General features: G+C 47.4%; 1 protein-coding gene across 2 annotated transcripts in view; it reads left to right on the top strand.

Moving 5' to 3' along the window:
• TBC1D22A (TBC1 domain family member 22A) overlaps window positions 1-20,160 on the top strand; it is a 424,627-nt gene that overhangs the window by 12,453 nt on the left and 392,014 nt on the right. The window lies entirely within an intron of this gene.

Below are 20,160 nucleotides of genomic sequence, written 5' to 3'. Positions count from 1 at the left end.
GAATTCATGACAGGATTTTCCTGCTGACATCTGGGGCCTTGGGAGTTGCTTTATTGGGGTGGAGGAAGAGCACAGAGCGCCACCTCTTCTCTTTTGAGACTGGGTCTGGCGGCTGCCAAGTTCTCAGGTTTATCGATGGTGCAGTAGGTGATTCCTGCATGGCCACAGCTGCCTCCTGGAAGGGCTGCTAGAGGATTGTTGGCTGTGGGCTCCATTTTGTTTTCTTTTAGAATTAATCTCTATATTGAGTTAGTTTTGTGTTCCAAAACCAGTCACTAGAGCCACCGTAGCAGCTTGTGCGTCAGCCAAATGTGCCTTCCTAAGCCGTCATGCTTTTAAATAGCTCATAGAAAAGGCCACCTTCACAGCAGCTCAGGAGCCTTTAAGAGGGTGTTGTTACCTAGCTAGGTTTTGTCGTGAGAAGATGTCCTGTATTCTTGGAACTTAATTCCTTCAAAGATATGGTGTGCCTTTAAATGCTTAATCGTTCAACTATTTGCATAGTGAGGAAGAGAATTAAATGTAACAAGCAGTTATGGGATGCGCTCTGTTTGCACGCGAGGCCCTGGGGTGTGTGCAAAGGTGAGCCTGGTGTTACTCCTGCTACCGAGGGACTTCCGTTTGCTGAGGGAGACAGACCAGCCAGGAGCTTCTGCCACAAGGATGCTGGTGCCAAGCGGGCCGTGGAGGGGCCAGGAGGCCCTGTGGCAGCGTGGGCAAGGAAAGGGGAGTTTTCACTGAGGCCATGAAATGACATTAAAGTGGACTTTGAAGGTTACCTGGGGTGGGGCGTGTTCTGTGGTCAGGGGCTGTGAGGCCTTCTTGGCCCAGGGTGACTTGAACACATCCCAGGTAAGGAGGAATACAGGGTGTGTTTGGGAACCTGGCAAGTCGCTGGCTACCTGAGAACAGAGGTGGAAGGAGTGGGCACAGCTGCGGCTGTGTGGTGGGATGCAGGTGAGGGTCAGTGTTCAGGATGGTGGCTGCAGGAATTTTGGCTTGAGGCTGTTTTGTGTTTGGAGCTAGGGAAAGTTTCTGAGCAGGGGCCACCTGATCAGACCTCCTGCTACCATTTATTGACCTCTTACTGTGTGCTAGAGACAGGGGCTCAGGTCAGGGAACTGACCCGAGATTGCACGGGTAGGATGAGGCTGGCCAGGATGTAGGGTGAGAACCGTGGCCATGGGGAGGAGAGAGAGAGAGGAAGGGGACTGTCAGGAAGTGTTTGCAATTCATTTAGTTCAGTAGATACTCCAAATGGACCCTGTGCCACACATTGCAAAAGGTGGGAAAAGAGAGCCCTCCCGAGAGGGGGTGTGTGAGCTGGGAGGGGCAGGAGGGCGCTGCACAGGCCTCATGGGACCTGAAAGCATCCGAGTTCTTCCCCAAGCCCTGTAGGAAGACCTTGAAGGATGTTCAGCTGGGGAGTGACCCGTCCTCTGATGGGCACAGGACGGCAGAGCTGAGGCCAAACCCCGGGGCAGCCGGTGCAGCCGTCATGTGCTTCTCGGGAGGAGGGGATGGGCCAGGGCCAGGGCTGATGGACAGGAGAGGAGGGTTGTGTGGGAGGTTTCCAAGGTGACCTAGAGGAAGTGGAGACAGTGGGTGGGTGGTGTTCTTCAGGGAGGAGACCAGGCTGACCCTCATGTTGGTGGATTGCAGTTCTAGAGGTGGTCACAGGAGCTACATGGGCAGAATGAGAGAAAGTGGAGCCCTGATTTAAGTCAGTGGGAACAGAGGGTTTTCTTTTTTTTCTTTTTTTTTTTTTAGTACAGGTCTGCCCCATGCAATATTTGGACATAGATAAGAAACTCTTTTTTTTTTTTTTTTTTTTTTTTTTTTTTTTTTTTTTTTTTTGAGGCGGAGTCTCGCTCTGTCGCCCGGACTGGAGTGCAGTGGCCAGATCTCAGCTCACTGCAAGCTCCGCCTCCCGAGTTTACGCCATTCTCCTGCCTCAGCCTCCCGAGTAGCTGGGACTACAGGCGCCCGCCACTTCGCCCGGCTAGTTTTTGTATTTTTAGTAGAGACGGGGTTTCACCGTATTAGCCAGGATGGTCTTGATCTCCTGACCTCGTGATCCGCCCGTCTCGGCCTCCCAAAGTGCTGGGATTACAGGCTTGAGCCACCGTGCCCGGCCAAGAAACTCTTTATTTACCTAAAATCCACATTTATTTGTTCACTTATTTTATTATACTTTAAGTTCTAGGGTACATGTGCACAACGTGCAGGTTTGTTACATATGTATACATGTGCTATGTTGGTGTGCTGCACCCATTAACTCACCATTTACATTAGGTATATTCCCTAATGCTATCCCTCCCCACTGCCCGCCACAGTAGGACCTGGAGTGTGATGATCCCCTTCCTGTGTCCAAGTGATCTCATTGTTCAATTCCCACCTGTGAGTGAGAGCATATGGTGTTTGGTTTTCTCTTCTTCCGATAGTTTGCTGAGAATGATGGTTTCCAACTTCATCTATGTCCCTACAAAGGGTATGAACTTGTCCTTTTTATGGCTGCATAGTATTCCGTGGTGTATATGTGCCACAAACAGGGTTTTTGATGCCAGGACATAGGCCAGTGAGAGCCAGGGGCGGCCAGGAGAAGAGGGCTCGAGGGAGAGGTACGAGGCAGGGACCAGCACGTTGTCTATTTTTGTGTGACTGGTAGACAGTGATGTTGTCCAAGGGTGGGGACCGAAGAGTGGGTATGGGGAGTGACCGGTGGGCCACAACTGATTTTTGTGGGGGACCCATTGACGTGAGGTGGTGGATTCGTGGGTGAGAGTTGGCAGTGGTTCTGCTTGGAGGCACGTGTTTGAGAACCATTTACTCGGGTGGAGGAAGTCAGGAGAGAGCGTGATTTTTCATAAGAGAAGAAAGGAGGACTGAGGACTTGGCTTTGGGGAGCAGAGTAGGGAGCACACAGAAGAGTCTGGGGCATGTGCAGAGGCTGGCAGGAGGCAGAGGAGGGAGCAAGAAGAAAGAGCTCAGTGTGGTGAGTCCCGAGGGGAAGCCGGGCAGGGCCAGGACTGAGTGAGAAGCAGCAAGAAGGGGAGAGGGGGAGTGGGACTCGGTGATGGCTGGCTGCCAGGATGGTGGAGCCGCGCGGAAAGTCATGCATCACTTGGTGACGGGGACACCTTCTGAGAAATGCGTCCTTAGGTGATTTTGCCCTGTGTGAACATCACAGAGCGCATTTATACAAACCTAGGTAGGGTTAGTACGGTGTCGCCTGCTGCACACCTGGGCTATGTGGCACCGTCTGTTGCTCCGAGTTACACGCCTGTACAGCATGGTACTGTTCTGAGTACCGCAGGGAGTTGTCACACAATGGTTAGTATTTGTGTATCTAAACATCTCTGAATATGGAGCAGGGATAGTACAAATACGGGTAAACGATAAAGTGGCATGCTCGTGTAGGGCGGCCGGTGTGACTGGCGCTCGCAGGACCGGACGTTGCTCTTGTTGTTGGTGGGTTGGTGAATGGAGGGTGAGTGAACCGGAAGGCCTGGGTCGTCACTGTGCATTGTGTAGATGTCCTGAACACTCTGCATTTAGGCTACACTAGATTCATGAAAACACCTTCCTTCTTCAGTAGTTAATTAACCTTAGCTTGCTGTGACTTTTAAACTTCATAAACGTTTTGATTTTTTAAAAACTTTTTGACTCCTTTCTATTATGACATAGCTTAGAACACAAATACATTGTACAGCTGTACCAAAATATGTTTCTTTATATCCTTAGCTTTTTTCTCTTTTTAAATTTTTTTATTTTTTACTTTTTCAGCTTTTTGTTAAAAACTAAGACACAGACACACCTATTAGCCTAGACCGACACAGGGTCCGGACCGTCAGTGCCACTGGCTTCCACCTCCGCATCTTGTCCCAGCGGAAGGTCTTCGGAGGCAGTAACATGCATGGAGCCGTCACTGCCTTCTTCTGGAATGCCTCCTGAGGGACTGAGGACTTGCCTGAGGCTGTTTTACAGCTTTTTTTTTTTTTTTAAATAAGTAGAAGGAGCATACTCTAAAATAATGATAAAAAGTATAGTACAATAGGCCGAGGGCAGTGGCTCACACCTGTAATCCCAGCACTTTGGGAGGCCTAGGCGGGCAGATCACCTGAGGTCAGGAGTTCGAGACCAGCCTGGCCAACATGGTGAAACCCGTCTCTACTAAAATACAAAAATTAGCCGGGTATGGTGGTGGGCACCTGTAATCCCAGATGCTCAGGAGTCTGAGGCAGGAGAATCACTTAAACCCCGGAGGCAGAGGTTGCAGTGAGTCGAGATCGTGCCATTGCACTCCAGCCTGGATGACAAGAGCAAAACTCTGCCTAAAAAAAAAAACAACAAAAAAGAAAAAGTATAATACAATGAGTACAGTACATAAAGCAGTAACATAGTTGTTCATTATGATCAAGTATCACATACAGTACATAATGTATGTGCTGTACTGTTGTAGGACTGGCAGTACAGTAGATTTGCTTATATCAGCATCACCACAAACACAGGAGTATGCTTTGTGCTATGATGTAACTTTGGCTGTGACGTCAGTGGGTGACGAATTTTTCAGCTGCATTATAGTCTTACAGGACCATGGTCCTATATGTGGTCTGTTGTTGACTAAAATATCATTATGTGGTGCTTGACTGTACTTCTCTGTGTTGGACAGTTTCTTTTTTTTTTTTTTTTTGAGATAGAGTTTTACTCTCATTGCCCACGCTGGAGTGTGGTGGCACAATCTCAGCTCACTGCAATCTCCACTTCCCGGATTCAAGCGATTCTCCTGCCTCAGCCTCCTGAGTAGCTGGGATTACAGGCGTGCACCACAACGCCCGGCTAATTTTGTATTTTTAGTAGAGATGAGTTTTCTCCACGTTGGTCAGGCTGGTCTCGAACTCCCGACCTCAGGTGATCCACCCGCCTCGGCCTCCCAAAGTGCTGGGATTGGAGGCGTGAGCCACAGCACCTGGCCAGGACAATTTCAAAATACTTCCATGTCCTTTGTATTTTCTGTTTTCTATAATAAACACGCATTGCTTTTGTTATGTGAGGGAAAAAATTTATGTAAAAATGCTGTTTCCAAGACCTATTTCCAGAGATGTCCATTTGACCCAGTAATTGCCTTAGCCCCTGCTGGGTTCTCAGTACTCCGAGGGCTGTGAGGAGTGTGACATGCGACAAAATGTAGCAGGGAGTTTGTGGCCCAGAAGTGACACTGCATAGCTGGGAGCCTTGCGGGACAGCATGTGCATTACTGCCAGAGTGGTGTGGGTGTCGGGGCGGGACAGCCCTCGGAGACCCTCTGGTTTTGGGTCTCAGGCACCACATCTTTCTGCTGTTGACCCTCGGGGTGGGCACGCGTTTCAGATTATTCTGTGGACGGAGGGGATGGTGGAATTGTTTACCGTTGTCAGAATGGTTTTTCGTACATTTTCCTCCAAAGCTCATAGAGTTCATTTCCTTGGAAAATTTACTTCTGAATATATTTTATAAATCTGGGGAGCATCGCCGTGTGTTGGAATGAGCCGAATGGTAACTTCAGTTGCTAATTTGAGTACGTATTTCGGAAAGCTGCTATTGAACCCTAAGGGGGCATTGAATAATGACTGGGCTTGGAGAAGAGAGGTCGATGAGCCATAAAATGAATTTGACTAGATGACTTGTCTGTCTACTTCTATGTGAAATACAGAGAAGCATTTAATCGTAAATGTTTCATTTCTTTTAAGATTCCAAGAACATTGCAGCTGAATTTATTGCTTTTCCATACTTTTCTTTTCTTTTTCTTTTTTTTTTTTTTTTTTTTGAGACAGAGTCTCGCTCTGTCGCCTGGACTGGAGCGCAGTGGCCAGATCTCAGCTCGCTGCAAGCTCCGCCTCCCGGGTTTACGCCATTCTCCTGCCTCAGCCTCCTGAGTAGCTGGGACTACAGGCGCCCGCCACCTCGCCCGGCTAGTTTTTTTTGTATTTTTAGTAGAGACGGGGTTTCACCGTGTTAGCCAGGATGGCCTCGATCTCCTGACCTCGTGATCCGCCCGCCTCGGCCTCCCAAAGTGCTGGGATTACAGGCTTGAGCCACCGCGCCCGGCCATACTTTTATTTTCTTTCACTCTTCCCTGTTTCACTCAGTGCTGTTGTCACCCACTGCTGTTTAACCTTCAATTAAAAAAAAAGCTGTTCTGATACACCATCGGGTTTGTTTGAAAGGCAGCACCTTGGTGTAGAGGCTTCAGATTCAAACCAGAAAAACATTCTGCGGGATCTGCTGGGGAGAGCTGCCTCCTGTCAAAACCCAGTGGCCTTGCAGCACTGGCTCGAGTCAGCTCTGTTCCTCTTGCCTCTGACTTGTCTCTTCCTACTTCAGAGTCACCTGTATCCTCATGGATTAGCCACTTTCGTGAAGGCGGCCTGAGGACAGGGACTCGCGCTTGTTTACTGTTAGCTTTCCACGACCAGCCCGGGGCCTGGTGTGGAGCAGGTGCCCAGTCAGTGTTTGTTGAGTGACTTGAATGCAGAAACATAACGCAGTGTAGTCAGTAGAAGCTGAAGACTTCTGTGTTTCGTGTTGCTGTCAAGCGAGAACCAAGTTGAGGCTTTCGCTGTCCACAAGTAGATTTTCAGCAAGTATTTGATTCTCGTGTTTTGTGTATTGTTTATATAAATTTAAGGTTTTCTGAGTCATGTTGTAAAGACAGCTCTGGGCACAGTCCTGAAGAGATGGTGTTGATTTCAGGGACCCATTCTCTTTCTCTTGGGCATTTCCCTCTGCCCCGACCCCCACAACTGACCAGTGTCTCCCCCGACCCCCACAACTGACCAGTGTCTCCAGCCTGTTCCTCCAGCCTGTTCTCATGCTGTGACCCCTCTCCCCTTCTCCCTGGAGGTGCCCTCCCAATTTTTTTTTTTTTTTTAGACAGGGTGTCACTCTAGCCCAGGCTGGGGTGCAGTGGGGCGCCATCTTGGCTCACTGCAGCCTCAACTTCCTGGGCTCAGGTGATCCTCCCACCTCAGCCTCCTGAGTAGCTGGGACTACAGGAGCACACCACCATGCCTGGCTAATTTTTATATTTTTTATAGAGACGGGGTTTCACCATGTTGCCCAGGCTGGTCTTGAACTCCTGGACTCAAGAGATCTGCCCACCTTGGCCTCTCGAAGTGCTGGGATTATAGGCCTGAGCCACCATGCCCAACCCCAGTTCTTGCATTAGACCTTAGTTTACCTGCCTCCCTTGCCATGGGTGTCCTCGGGTTCCCCTCACGAGTGGTAGCATTGCAGTTGCGTCTCCTTGTGCCTGATGTTGAAAAGGTGAGCTTTGGCCACAATTCTCAGGGCTGTTGTTGGGGAGGGCATGAGGAGGTCTTTTTGGTTGGGGGTCTTCTTCAGGGCCCAGCCCCTTGGGGCATCTCTCTGCCGGCCCCTCCCCGGTCTGCCCTGGGGTGTCTTGTCCCTTATCCACATTGTTCCACTTTCACCTGCGTGCGGCCTCTGCTGTTGCGGGCTAGAGCCTGTGACCCTTTGTCAGTGTTTGCTCATGCGCTCTTCTGTCTGAGGGCCCCGGCTGTGTGTGTGTAGGATCAGTGGGATGTGTATCCATTCGACTAGAACACCCAACTAATGGCCCCTGCCTTTGCTCACTGCTAACCGGTTAGCCCTCCTCAAGTTTGGGGGTGAGGAAATCTGTCATTTTCATGTGAAGCATATGCTGAAGTGTGTTGCTCTGTGGTGATTTACACTACAAACTTGTCATTCATGGTGGGACAAGTGAACTTGGACTTATTATTTTTTTTGTGATAGAGTCTCACTCTGTTACCAGGCTAGAGTGCAGTGGCATGATCTCAGCTCACTGCACCCTCTGCCTCCAGGGTTCAAGCAGTTCTCCTGCCTCAGCCTCCCAGGTAGCTGGGACTACAGGCGTGCGCCCCCACGCCCGGCTAATTTTTGTATTTTTAGTAGAGAAGAGGTTTCACCATGTTGGCCAGGATAGTCCCGATCTCTTGACCTTGTGATCCGCCCGCCTTGGCCTCCCAAAGTGCTGGGATGACAGGCGTGAGCCACCATGCCCGGCCAGACTTTGCCTTATTTAAAGGTTGAATGAATGAGACTGGTCAATCATCTCGAGCCTTCCCTTCCATGATGTACCGGCCTTCCTGGGACACAGTGGGGTCAGGGAGGGGGCCTTTCCTGTCCTGCCTTCCATCTTTATAGAGATACCACTTACGTGCCACACTGTTCGCCCATTTAAAGTGCTTGGTGTTTTTAGTATATTCATAGTTATGCAGTCATTACTACAGTCAATTTTAGAAAAATTTAATCACCACAGAGAGCAACGCTGTACCTGTTAGCATTCACTTCCCATTCTCTCCTCGCCCCCTTGGCAACCACGGGTCTACTATCTGGATGCTGCATGTCACTGGAATCACACAGTGTGCGGCCTTTTGCATCTGGCTTCTCTCAGCTTCATGTTGTCAAGATTCACCCATGCTGTGTTGTGTACCAAGACTTCATTCCCTTTATGACCTAATATTACTCCATCATGTGGTTAGGCCACATTGTGTTGACCCCATTCATCAGCTGGTGGACGGTTGCCTCCACTCTGTGGCTGTTATGGATAATGCTGTATGAGGTTTTGGTATGGATGTGTATTTTCTTTTCTTTTTTTTTTTTTTTTTGAGACGGAGTCTCGCTCTGTCGCCCAGGCTGGAGTGCAGTGGCCGGATCTCAGCTCACTGGATGTGTATTTTCATTTCTCTTGGCTATCTGCCTTTGAGTGGAATTGCAGGGTCACGTGATAACTCCATGTACCCTTCTGAGGACCTGCCAAACTGTTTTCCACAGCAGCTGCCCATTTTTCATTCCCACTAGCAGTGTGTGAGGTTCCAGTCTCTGCATCCTCACCATCACGCTTTAGCATCTTTTTAATTTCTGCCATTCTGCTGGGTGTGAAGTGGTATCCCATGGTGGTTTTGATTTGTTTCTCTGATGGCTAATGATACTGAGCTTACTTTTTGAAAGACTTCTGTTTGTAGTATCAAAAGAATGGGGAGACTTAGAGTTATCAGCAATGTGCCCCTGGGAGTCCTTCATGTTTTGACCCTTTTGGAGAGTAACGCAGTGCTCCAGCAGTGTGCCCGTGTCCAGGGCACGCACACCCCACCTTCACAGAGCCAGAGCGATCTTTAAAAAACCAGAAAGCGTTTCAGCCGTTCGGAAAGGGCACACAGGCTGATGTAATACAGAAGACACTGTATCTCCATCCAGCATGGGAAAGAAGATGGTGCACACGCACAGTGGAAGCTGCCGTGGGGTCTTTGCCTGAACTTAGCTGCTCCCCAGACCCCTGTTCTGAGTTTTGTATTTCCATTCCCATGTGTGCAGGAGTTTTTTTTAACCGCTCATATATGTATCAAAAATGATATACAGTATCATTTCGCCTTTAAACATTTTTTTTTTTTTGAGAGGGAGTCTCGCTCTGTCGCCCAGGCTCGAGTGCAGTGGCATGATCTCGGCTCACTGCAAGCTCCGCCTACCGGGTTCAGGCCATTCTCCTGCCTCAGCCTCCCGAGTAGCTGGGACTACAGGCGCCCGCCACCTCACCAGGCTAATTTTTAAAATGTTTTTAGTAGAGACAGAGTTTCACCATGTTAACCAGGATGGTCTTGATCTCCTGACCTCGTGATCCGCTTGCCTCTGCCTCCCAAAGTGCTGGGATTACAGGTGTGAGCCACTGCACCCAGCCAAAAAAATTTTTTTTTTTTTTTTTTTTTGAGACGGAATCTCGCTCTGTCACCCGGGCTGGAGTGCAGTGGCCAGATCTCAGCTCACTGCAAGCTCTGCCTCCCGGGTTTATGCCATTCTCCTGCCTCAGCCTCCTGAGTAGCTGGGACTACAGGTGCCCGCCACTTCGCCCGGCTAGTTTTTTTGTATTTTTTAGTAGAGACGGGGTTTCACCGTGTTAGCCAGCATGGTCTTGATCTCCTGACCTTGTGATCCGCCCGTCTCGGCCTCCCAAAGTGCTGGGATTACAGGCTTGAGCCACCGCGGCCGGCCCCAAAAAATTTTTATAAAGGATGTCACACTGTCAACTCGCTCTCCTCTTCAGTGTTCTGTTTATGACATTTATCTGTGTTGGTTCTGGTGGTTCTAGTTAATTCCCATCTGCTCTGCATAGTATTCCATTGTATGTATGTATTCTGGCTTATGCATTATTCAGTCAATGGGCATCTAGGTTTATCTCAAAAAAATTTTTTTTTTCTTTTTTAGCATTCTAGACATTGCTGAGCTCATCTCCTGTGTGCTTGTGCAAGGGTTTTCCAGGTCGTCTGTCAAGTGAAATTATGTCATATGTATCTGCTTTTCATAAGGAATCACGAGGGTTCTCTTTAAAACAGTAGATTGCTGCAATGTTTCAAAGCAGTATAATTCATTAAGAAGTTTATTGACTAATATACTTTTTTTTTTTTTTTTTGGATACAGAGTCTTGCTTTGTTGCCCAGGCTGGAGTGCAGTGGTGCCATCACAGCTCACTGCAGCCTCCAACTCCTGGGTTCATGTGATCCATCTGCTTTAGCCTCATGAGTGGCAGGGGCTGCAGGTACATGCCACTGTGCCCAGCTAAGTTATTTTTTTGGTAGAGATGGGGGTCTCACTATGTTGCCCAGGCTAGTCTTGAACTCCTGGTCTCAAGTGATCCTCCTGCCTCAGCCCCCCAAAGTGCTAGGATTACAGGTGTAAGCCACCATACCTGGCCAGTTAATATACTTTTTTTTTTTTTTTTTGAGACAGAGTGTTGCTCTGTTACCCAGGCTGGAGTGCAGTGGCGCGATCTCAGCTCACTGCAAGCTCCGCCTCCCGTGTTCACGCCATTCTCCTGCCTCAGCCTCCTGAGTGACTGGGACTACAGGCGCCCGCCACCATGCCTGGCTAATTTTTTGTATTTTTAGTGGAGACAGGGTTTCACCATGTTAGCCGGGATGGTCTTGATCTTCTGACCTCGTGATCTGCCCACCTCGGCCTCCCAAAGTGCTGGGATTACAGGCGCGAGCCACCGCGCCCGTCCTTAACATACTTTTTTAAAGACAGATTTCATTATCTGAAATGAGCTACATATTCTTTTAAAATATCTTTAGTTGAAGTCTGCTTTTCTTTTTAGCTATGCAAAAACAAATAAAAGTGCAATTTTGGTAAGATAAAATGGGGTTCCTTTAGTCTGAGCTGAACTTTGTTGGAACATCTTTTGTTTAGTAAACACAAATGGTTTGCCTATGAAGAATTTATGAATTTCCGGCTGTCCTGGGAGGAAAAGCCTGTGGCCTGTGATAATGTGACAGAGACTGTTTTTAAAAGGACGTGCAAATAGTCCTTTTAAGTAGGCCGAGATGTATGCTGGTTTTGAGCAATAGAGATACATTGGGGAATGATAGGAAGAACGTAAATGTTCATGTAAAGAGAGATTGATAATATTGATGACTGCGGCCAGGTGCGGTGGCTCACACCTGTAATCCCAGCACTTTGGGAGGCCGAGGTGGGCAGATCACGAGGTCGGGAGATCGAGACCATCCTGGCTAACACGGTGAAACCCCGTCTCTACTAAAAAAATACAAAAAAATTAGCTGAGCGTGGTGGCGGGCGCCTGTAGTCCCAGCTACTCAGGAGGCTGAGGCAGGAGAATGGTGTGAACCTGGGAGGCAGAGCTTGCAGTGAGCCGAGATGGCGCCACTGCACTCCAACCTGGGCAACAGAGCGAGACTCTGCCTCAAAAAAAAAAAAAAAAAAAAAAAAAATTGATGACTGCTATTCGTAGGCCACGTCACAGTGTTTGGATTGCTGTGATATATGGTTATCTCATTTTGTACATGTTCTTCTTCCCATTTCCAGGAAGAGAAAATGAAAATTCAGAGTACTTACTTGGTTAAAACTTTACCAGCTAGTAAGTGTTGGAGCTGGACCTTGAACCTGGGCCTTTTGATTGTTAAACCTGAAAGTTTTCTACCAGTATGAGAGAGACATCCAAGACATTTCAGGGAAAGGACATGACAGATTGTGCTTGATCTAAGCAGGCTGTATCTTTTTTTTTTTTTTTTTTCCTGCATAGAGCAAGCATTTGATTCTGCTGATAGGTGTTGTGGGTGAGAGATTGAGATAGGGCCCAGTGGGGATGTCTTGTCTCTTCTCCATGATGTCTGGGGCCTCACTAGGAAGACTGGAAGGCCAGGGCTGAAATTATATGAAGGCTGATTCACTGACTTGTCTAGCGGTGATGCAGGCTGTCCGCTGGGCCTTTAGCTGGTGCTGTGGGTTGTAATGTGTACATATGGGAGATCCTTGTGGCTCATTTTGGTGTCTTCAGAGAATGGGTAGCTGGGTTCCAAGAGCGGGAACCCAAGAGGGCCAGGTAGAAACTGTGTTGACTTAAAAAAATTATAACATCTTCCCTGAGATAACAGATACAACACAATTCACCCATGTAACTTCACACACAATAGCCTTCACCCATTTAAAGTAAATAACGCAGCGGTTTTTTAGTGTCTTCAAAGAGTTGTGTAACTATCACCACAATCAATTTTAGAGCATGTTTATTGCCTCTAAAATACCTCGTGTGTCCTGTAACCAACACTCCTGCCTTCCTCCCTGTTCTGGTCCTCAAGTTACCACTAATCTACGTTCTCTGTATATAGAGTTGTCTGTTCTAGGGATTTCAAATAAATGGAATAATATAATGCACGTTTCTTTGGTAATTATCTTCTTTCACTGAGCATAATATTTTCAAGATTCATCTATGTTGTAGCTTGTATCAGTACTTTTGTTTCGTTTTGAGACAAGGTCCTGCTCTGTTGCCCAGGCTGGAGTGCAGTTTTGCGAACATGGCTCACTGCAGCCTTGATCTCAACCTCCTAGGCTCAAGTGATTCTCCTGCTTCAGCCTCCCATGTAGCTGGGACCACAGACATGCATCATCATGCCTGGTTAATTTCTTGATTTTTTGTAGAGATAGAGGTCTCACTTTGTTGCCCTGACTGGTCTTTAACTCCTGGGCTCAAGTGATCCCGCCCACCTTGGCCTCCCAAAGTGCTGAGTGCTGGATTACAGGCGTGAGCCACCTCCCATCCTTGCCTTGCTCCTGAGTTTAGGGGCAAAATAGTCAGCCTTTCACCATTAAGTATGGTGTTAACTGTGAGTTTTTTGTAGATATCCTTTATCAGGATGCAGATTACCTTTGATTCCTGGTTTGTTGAGAATTTTTAGGATGAAGGAATGTTGAATTGAGTCATGCTTTTTCTGTATCTATTTAGACGATCATGTAGTTTTTGTACTTTATTCTCTTAAATATAGTGTATTGCACTAATTGATTTTTGTTTGTTAAACAAACCTTACATTTCTTGGATAAATTCCACTTGATTATTACACAGAATCCCTTTTCATGTGTTGTTGGGTGTGGTTTGCTAGTGTGTGGGTTTTGTATATATTCATAAGAGGTCCTGGTCTGTGGTTTTGTTTCTCTGTGATGTCTTTGCTTGATTTTGGTATCAGGGTAGTACTGGCCTCATAGAATGAGTTGGGAGGTGTTACCTCCTTTTCTAGATTTTGGAAGGATTTATGAAGAATTGGTATTAATTCTTCTTTCTCTATTTGGTAGAATTTACCAGCAAATCCCTCTGGGCTTGCACTTTTCTTTGTGGGTAGTGTTTTGATTACTAATTTAGTCTCTTTATTTTCATTTTTTATTTTTTTGAGACAGGGTCTTGCTCTGTTGCCCACACTGGAGCGCAGTAGTGCCATCATAGCTCACCGTAACCTCGAATTCCTGAGCTCAAGTGATCCTCCCACCTCAGCCTTCTGAGTAGCTGGGACTAGAGGTGTGTGTTCCTATGCCCACTAGTTTTTTGGTTTTTAGTAGATGAGGTCTTGCTCTGTTAGCCAGGCTGATCTTGAACTCCTAGGGTTCAAGTGATCCTCCCACCTTGGCTTCCCAAAGATTACAAGCATGAGCCAGTGTGCCCAGCCTCTAATTCAGCCTCTTTACATGTTATGTATCTAGTCATATTTCTTCCTGCTCCCTGAGTAAGTTTCAGTTGTGTGTATCTTTCTGGGAATTTGTACATTTTATCTAATTTATCTTGTTTGTTGGTGTACAGTTGTTCATAATATTCTCATAATTATTTTTATTTCTGTAAGGTTATAATAATGTCTTCTTCCTCATTTCCGTTTTTTTTTTTTTTTTTTTTTTTTTTTGAGATGGAGTCTCGCTCTGTCGCCCAGGCTGAAGTGCAGTGGCGTGATCTGGGCTAACTGCAAGCTACGCCTCCTGGGTTCATACCATTCTCCTGCCTCAGCCTCCTGAGTAGCTGGGACTACAGGTGCCCGCCACCGCGCCCAGCTATTTTTTTTGTATTTTTAGTAGAGACAGGGTTTCACCGTGTTAGCCAGGCTGATCTTGATCTCCTGACTTTGTGATCCACCCGCCTCGGCTTCCCAAAGTGCTGGGATTAGGCGTGAGCCACCGTGCCCAGCCTCATTTCTGACTTTTGTAATTTGAGTCTTTTTTCTTTTAGTCAGTCTAGCTAAAGGTTTGTCAGTTTTATTCATCTACTCAGAGAACCATCTCTCGGTCTTGTTCATTTTCCTTATATTTAAGGAAATAACCAGACTAGCAGTTTCCTGCATCCCCCTGGAGTCCTGCTGTGGTTCTGGAAGTTGCCTCTCCTCTCTTTCTGTTGAGTGGCCAGGCCAGTGCATGTGGGGGCTCCTGCGTCTCCCCTTCACCAGAGTAGCTCTGCCTTTACCTCTTTGGCATTTCCGTGTAACATTTCTTTTGAAAAGTTGGTTTACTGCTAAAGTACTGGCTTTCATACAGTGAAACCCCACAGAACAAAACTGGAGCCGCATGCATTAACATTGATACATAAAAAACAATCTTGAGGAAACATCTAGTTGCAAAAAGATACATATGTATGAAATGATAACAATGTAAACTTTGCAAATGTGCAGAATAATATGGTATGTTGCCTAGAGATCCACCTCTCTTCCATAATAGTATAAACTCTTACATGGAAATGGAAAATGTCAAATACAGGTTGGTAACTACCTAGGAGGAGGCAGGTAGAGAACCAGAACGGGGAGGGTTTCAACTCTATTATATGACCAAATGTTGGAATTTGGTGGAAGTGAATCTCTGGGTGGTGTCTGTGTGGTTATTCCTTATGTCCTATATGTCACTAAGCTGGCTTTACAGCCTGCCAGGTGTGAGTGACCTTGGGCAGGCTATTTTTTTTTTTTTTTTGAGACAGAGTCTCGCTCTGTCACCCAGGCTGGAGTGCAGGGGCATGATCTCGGCTCACTGCAAGCTCCACCTCCCGGGTTCATGCCATTCTTCTGCCTCAGCCTCCCGAGTAGCTGGGACTACAGGCACCCGCCACCACGAGCCCGGCAAATTTTTTGTATTTTTAGTAGAGACAGGATTTCACTGTGTTAGCCAGGATGGTCTTGATCTTCTGACCTCTTGATCCTCCTGCCTCAGCCTCCCAAAGTGCTGGGATTACAGGCATGAGCCACTGTGCCTGGTCATGCAGGCTACTTTCTTAAGCTTTCTGTCCCCTAGTTTTTCCAACTTTAGAATGGGATGAGTAATCATACCGGCTTTATTGGGTTGCAGAGATTAAAGGAGTTAACACATTAAGAGTTTAGAATAGGCCGGGGGCGGTGGCTCAAGCCTGTAATCCCAGCACTTTGGAAGGCCGAGATGGGCGGATCACGAGGTCAGGAGATCGAGACCATCCTGGCTAACACGGTGAAACCCCGTCTCTACTAAAAAATACAAAAAACTAGCCGGGCGAGGTGGTGGGCGCCTGTAGTCCCAGCTACTCAGGAGGCTGAGGCAGGAGAATGGTGGGAACCTGGGAGGCGGAGCTTGCAGTGAGCTGAGATCCGGCCACTGCACTCCAGCCTGGGCGACAGTGAGACTCCGCCTCCAAAAAAAAAAAAAAAAAAAAAAAGCGTTTCGAATAATGCTCATCTCTGTTAGCTACTACGATTATTCTCTATGTCTTATTGCTTGCAGTATTGATAGTCAAAAAGAAGCGGCATGTTGAGCACATCCAGAAGCTGTTGAGAGTGGTCGGAGCTGAGCAGTGGCACACAGCGTGGTGGTCACAGGGCTGTTCCTTCCATTTCCTGTGTGTTTCATGCCTTTGGTAAAAGTATCCAGCCCCAGCCCCACTGGGACCCACCTGTGGTTCATGCTACACGGTGTCTGTGTCCTCAGGACACAGTGCCTGCCACGTAAGTCCTTCCTGGTTGAGAGGAGGGATCTGCACTTTGCTTTCAGGTCTTCTTCAGTTTGAAACTGAAACTCACTCTGGTGTATGCAGAAATAAATGTGATGTTTTCATTTGGATGCTGACTTTAGAATTTTCTTTTTTTTTTTTTTTTTTTGAGACGGAGTCTTGCTCTGCCACCCAGGCTGGAGTGCAGTGGCCGGATCTCAGCTCACTGCAAGCTCCGCCTCCCGGGTTCACGCCATTCTCCTGTCTCAGCCTCCCGAGTAGCTGGGACTACAGGCGCCCGCCTCGTCGCCCGGCTAGTTTTTTGTATTTTTTAGTAGAGATGGGGTTTCACCGTATTAGCCAGGATGGTCTCGATCTCCTGACCTCGTGATCCGCCCGTCTCGGCCTCCCAAAGTGCTGGGATTACAGGCTTGAGCCACCGCGCCCGGCTAGAATTTTCTTCTGAAATCCTATAGTTCTCCTCACTGGCTTTCTTTTGGGAAGGAGAAATCATAACAAACCCTTCAAAGGGCCAGACTCTTTTGAATTCCTTTCTCTTCTCTGGGTTTCCAGTCTTCCTCCGTGGAGTGAGGGGCGGGACTGGGCTCCTGGGCCTTCGAAGGAAGGCCAGGTGTGGGCTCACGTTTCTGCTCACTGCAGTGACAGGCCCGTGGCTGCCACTTTGATGTCTCACTGATTCCACTGCTCCTGGCCTTCAGATCGGGTGCATGCTGCTTTGTGTGTCTCAGCCTTCTGCCAGCCTCAGTTTTCCTGTTCTAAGTGTGATTTGTTTTCTTAAGGAATCTTCCTTCCAAGACTGGGTTTCCTTCTTTGTTTTTTTGAGACGGAGTCTTGCAGTGGTGCGAGCTCGGCTCACTGCAAGCTCCGCCTCCTGGGTTCACGCCATTCTCCTGCCTCAGCCTCCTGAGTAGCTGGGACTACAGGCGCCCGTCACCACACCCGGCTAATTTTTTGTATTTTTCGTAGAGACGGGGTTTCACTGTGTTAGCCAGGATGGTCTCGATCTCCTGACTTTGTGATCCGCCCGCCTCGGCCTCCCAATAAGACTGGGTTTCTATACTCCTGTGGCATGCTTTTGCAGGAATTATCATGGAACATTCAAAATGCCAGTTGAAGTGTTGCTTTGTGTTGCTTTTGTAAGTAAACTGTAAGGGCCTGAATAGTTGGGACTGTATTGGCTTATTTTGGCCTCCCTAGTGCCCTGTCCGAGAGTCAGTATCGAAAAAATGTTTGTTAAATTTTACTGACAAATCTTAGAATATAAAAGTAAACATTTGGTATAATTAATATATTGTGCTGCAGGCATAGGAATGGGATACTGAATAGAAACTGAGTGGGAAGCTGAAAAATGACCTCATGTAATATTTTAATGTTGAAGAAGATATTCTCAAAGCACTGGGTGAAAGGAGAGGTTACTTAATCAATGACATTTGAACTCTTATTTTTTTTTAAAGTTTCCTACTAAACGCTATATAGCAAAATAAAATAAATTCTGGGTGGATTGAAAACTTAAGGGTAGGAATGAGCCCTCTAGAAGGATGAAGCTAGCACGCAGGGAAATGTTTGTGCCCTCTCGGAAGGGCTGGGCCTTTCCAAGTGTCGGCCCCAAAGTGGAATCATGAGGAAAGGACACAGGAGTGGCTCAGCCTCCCAGACCAAGGAAAACAGATTGGCCACCGCCTTTCTCTTTCTGTCACTGCTGTAACAAATCATCACAAACTTACTGGCTTACAACAAACATGGTATCTTAGACTTCTAGAGTTTGCAAGTCTGACGTGGGTCTCACTGGGCTAACACCAAGGTGATGGTGGGGCTGGTTCCTTCTGGAAGCTTCAGGAGAGAGCGTTTTCCCTACTCTCTCCAGCTCCAGGAAGCCGCCCACATTTCTTGGCATATGGCCCCCTTTCTCCGTGTTCAGAGTCAGCTATGTTGCATTTGTGTGACCTTTTGTGGTCACGTCTCCCTCTGACCACAGCCGGGAAGGTTTTCTGCTTTTGAGTACCCATGATTAGATTGTGCCCACCAGGATAGCCCAGGACGGTCTCCCACCTCCAGGTTTGTGTTCTTAATTGCATCTGCAAAGTTCCCTTTGCCACGTAAGGTGACGCAGTCGCAGGTTCTGGGCGTTAGGATGTAGACGTCTTGGGTGGGGCCGTTATCCTGCTGACCACACCACCGGAATGACTAACAAGGGATGCTCTGTTTACAAGGGTTTTTTTGCAAAGCAGCAAGAAAGTGGTGAGCACAAGGAGTGCTCTGTTTACAAGGTTTTTTTTGCAAAGCAGTAAGAAAGTGGTGAGCACCTCATTAGAAAATGGACAAAGGGTATGAACAATTCACAAAAAGAAGAGGTACAAATGAACAAAGTTAAAACAAGTTTTACCTCACTAATGAATGAAAAGGCACATAGCTGACACGGAGACCACTGTTCTCCTGTTGAATGAGCAGTGATGTGTGGTGTCGGACTCTGCCGGTGGGATATGAGCCACGGCTCTTTGGCAGTGTGGACCAGCAGCATTTTTAATGCATGCTTTATGTCCCAAGCTTTCCATTTCTAAGAGTCTATCCTCAAGAGGTTATCATAGTTGTGTGCAAATATTTGTCTCCAAATATCTTTATTACTTTTTTGTAATCCCCATTTTATTTTATTTTTTAGAGACAGGGTCTTACTCTGTAACCCAGATTGGAGTGCAGTGGTACCTTCTTGGCTCACTACAACCTCCACCTCCCAGGCTCGAGTGATCATCCCACCATTTTTTTGTAATCACTTATTTTATTTTTTTGAGACAGGATCTCACTCTGTAACCCAGGTTGGAGTTCAGTGGTGCTGTCTTGGCTCACTGCAACCTCAGCCTCCCAAGTAGCTGGGACCACAGGCTTGTGTCACCACGCCCAGCCAATATTTTTATATTTTTTGCACAGACACGGTTTCGCCCTGTTGCCCAGGCTGGTCCTAATCTCCTGAGCTCAAGCGATCCACCCGCCTCGGCCTCCCAACATCGCCAGTATTGCCATCAACAAACAGAGATTCGTTTATTTCACGTGTCTGGTGTCTGTGGTGAGCAGTGCAGGGTTGGGCAGCAGTTCAAAGCCATCATAGCCCCATGCTGTTTCCCGCCTGTCTGCCCTGCTGCCCTTCATGGTGGCATCTTCACTCACGCACGATGGCTGAGGTCCCAGGCCTCACCTCTGTGTTCCAGACGGAAAAAAATGGAGACAAGTTAGGGGCCAAAGGGGTGCTAGCTAAGCCTGTTTTTTTTTTTTTTTTTTTTTTTTCCCACAGAAAAGTAAAAACCCCCTTTTATTTCTTGCTGGCTGTAAGAAATAAATGTCTGTCACAGGGCCAGCCGTGGCTGAAGTCAGCAAAGGAGCAAAGGCTTCTGGGTAGAGATTGATCAGTCAACCAACAGTGTCTGCCATGTGGAGTATTTCATTTCCATCGATTTTCCAAATTTGCTCTGATGAATATAAGACTTTTATAATAAAGACTTTCATAGTGAAACAATTAAATCTTTGTTTTTTTTTGAGACGGAGTCTTGCTGTGTCACCCAGGCTGGAGTGCAGTGGCTCAATCTCGGCTCACTGCAACCTCTGCCTCCTGGATTCAAGCCATTCTCCTGCCTCAGCCTCCCCAGTAGCTAGGATTACAGGCGCGCACCACCATGCCCAGCTAATTTTTGTATTTTTAGTAGAGACGGGGTTTCATCATGTTTGCCAGGCTGGTCTCGAACTCCTGACCTTGTGATCCACTCACCTTCGCCTCCCAAAGTGCTGGGATTACAGGCATGAGCCACTGCGTCCAGCCCATTAAATCTTTAAAAAAAATATATTTATCTTTTGCAATTCTGCATTCAGTTTCAGACAAAATGATGGCAGTTGAG

Source organism: Rhinopithecus roxellana, chromosome 13 (assembly GCF_007565055.1).
Source record: "Rhinopithecus roxellana isolate Shanxi Qingling chromosome 13, ASM756505v1, whole genome shotgun sequence".
Classification (NCBI taxonomy): Eukaryota; Metazoa; Chordata; class Mammalia; order Primates; family Cercopithecidae; genus Rhinopithecus; species Rhinopithecus roxellana.
Note: the sequence above shows the minus strand (reverse complement) of the source record. Positions and strands in the feature narration are given on the sequence as shown.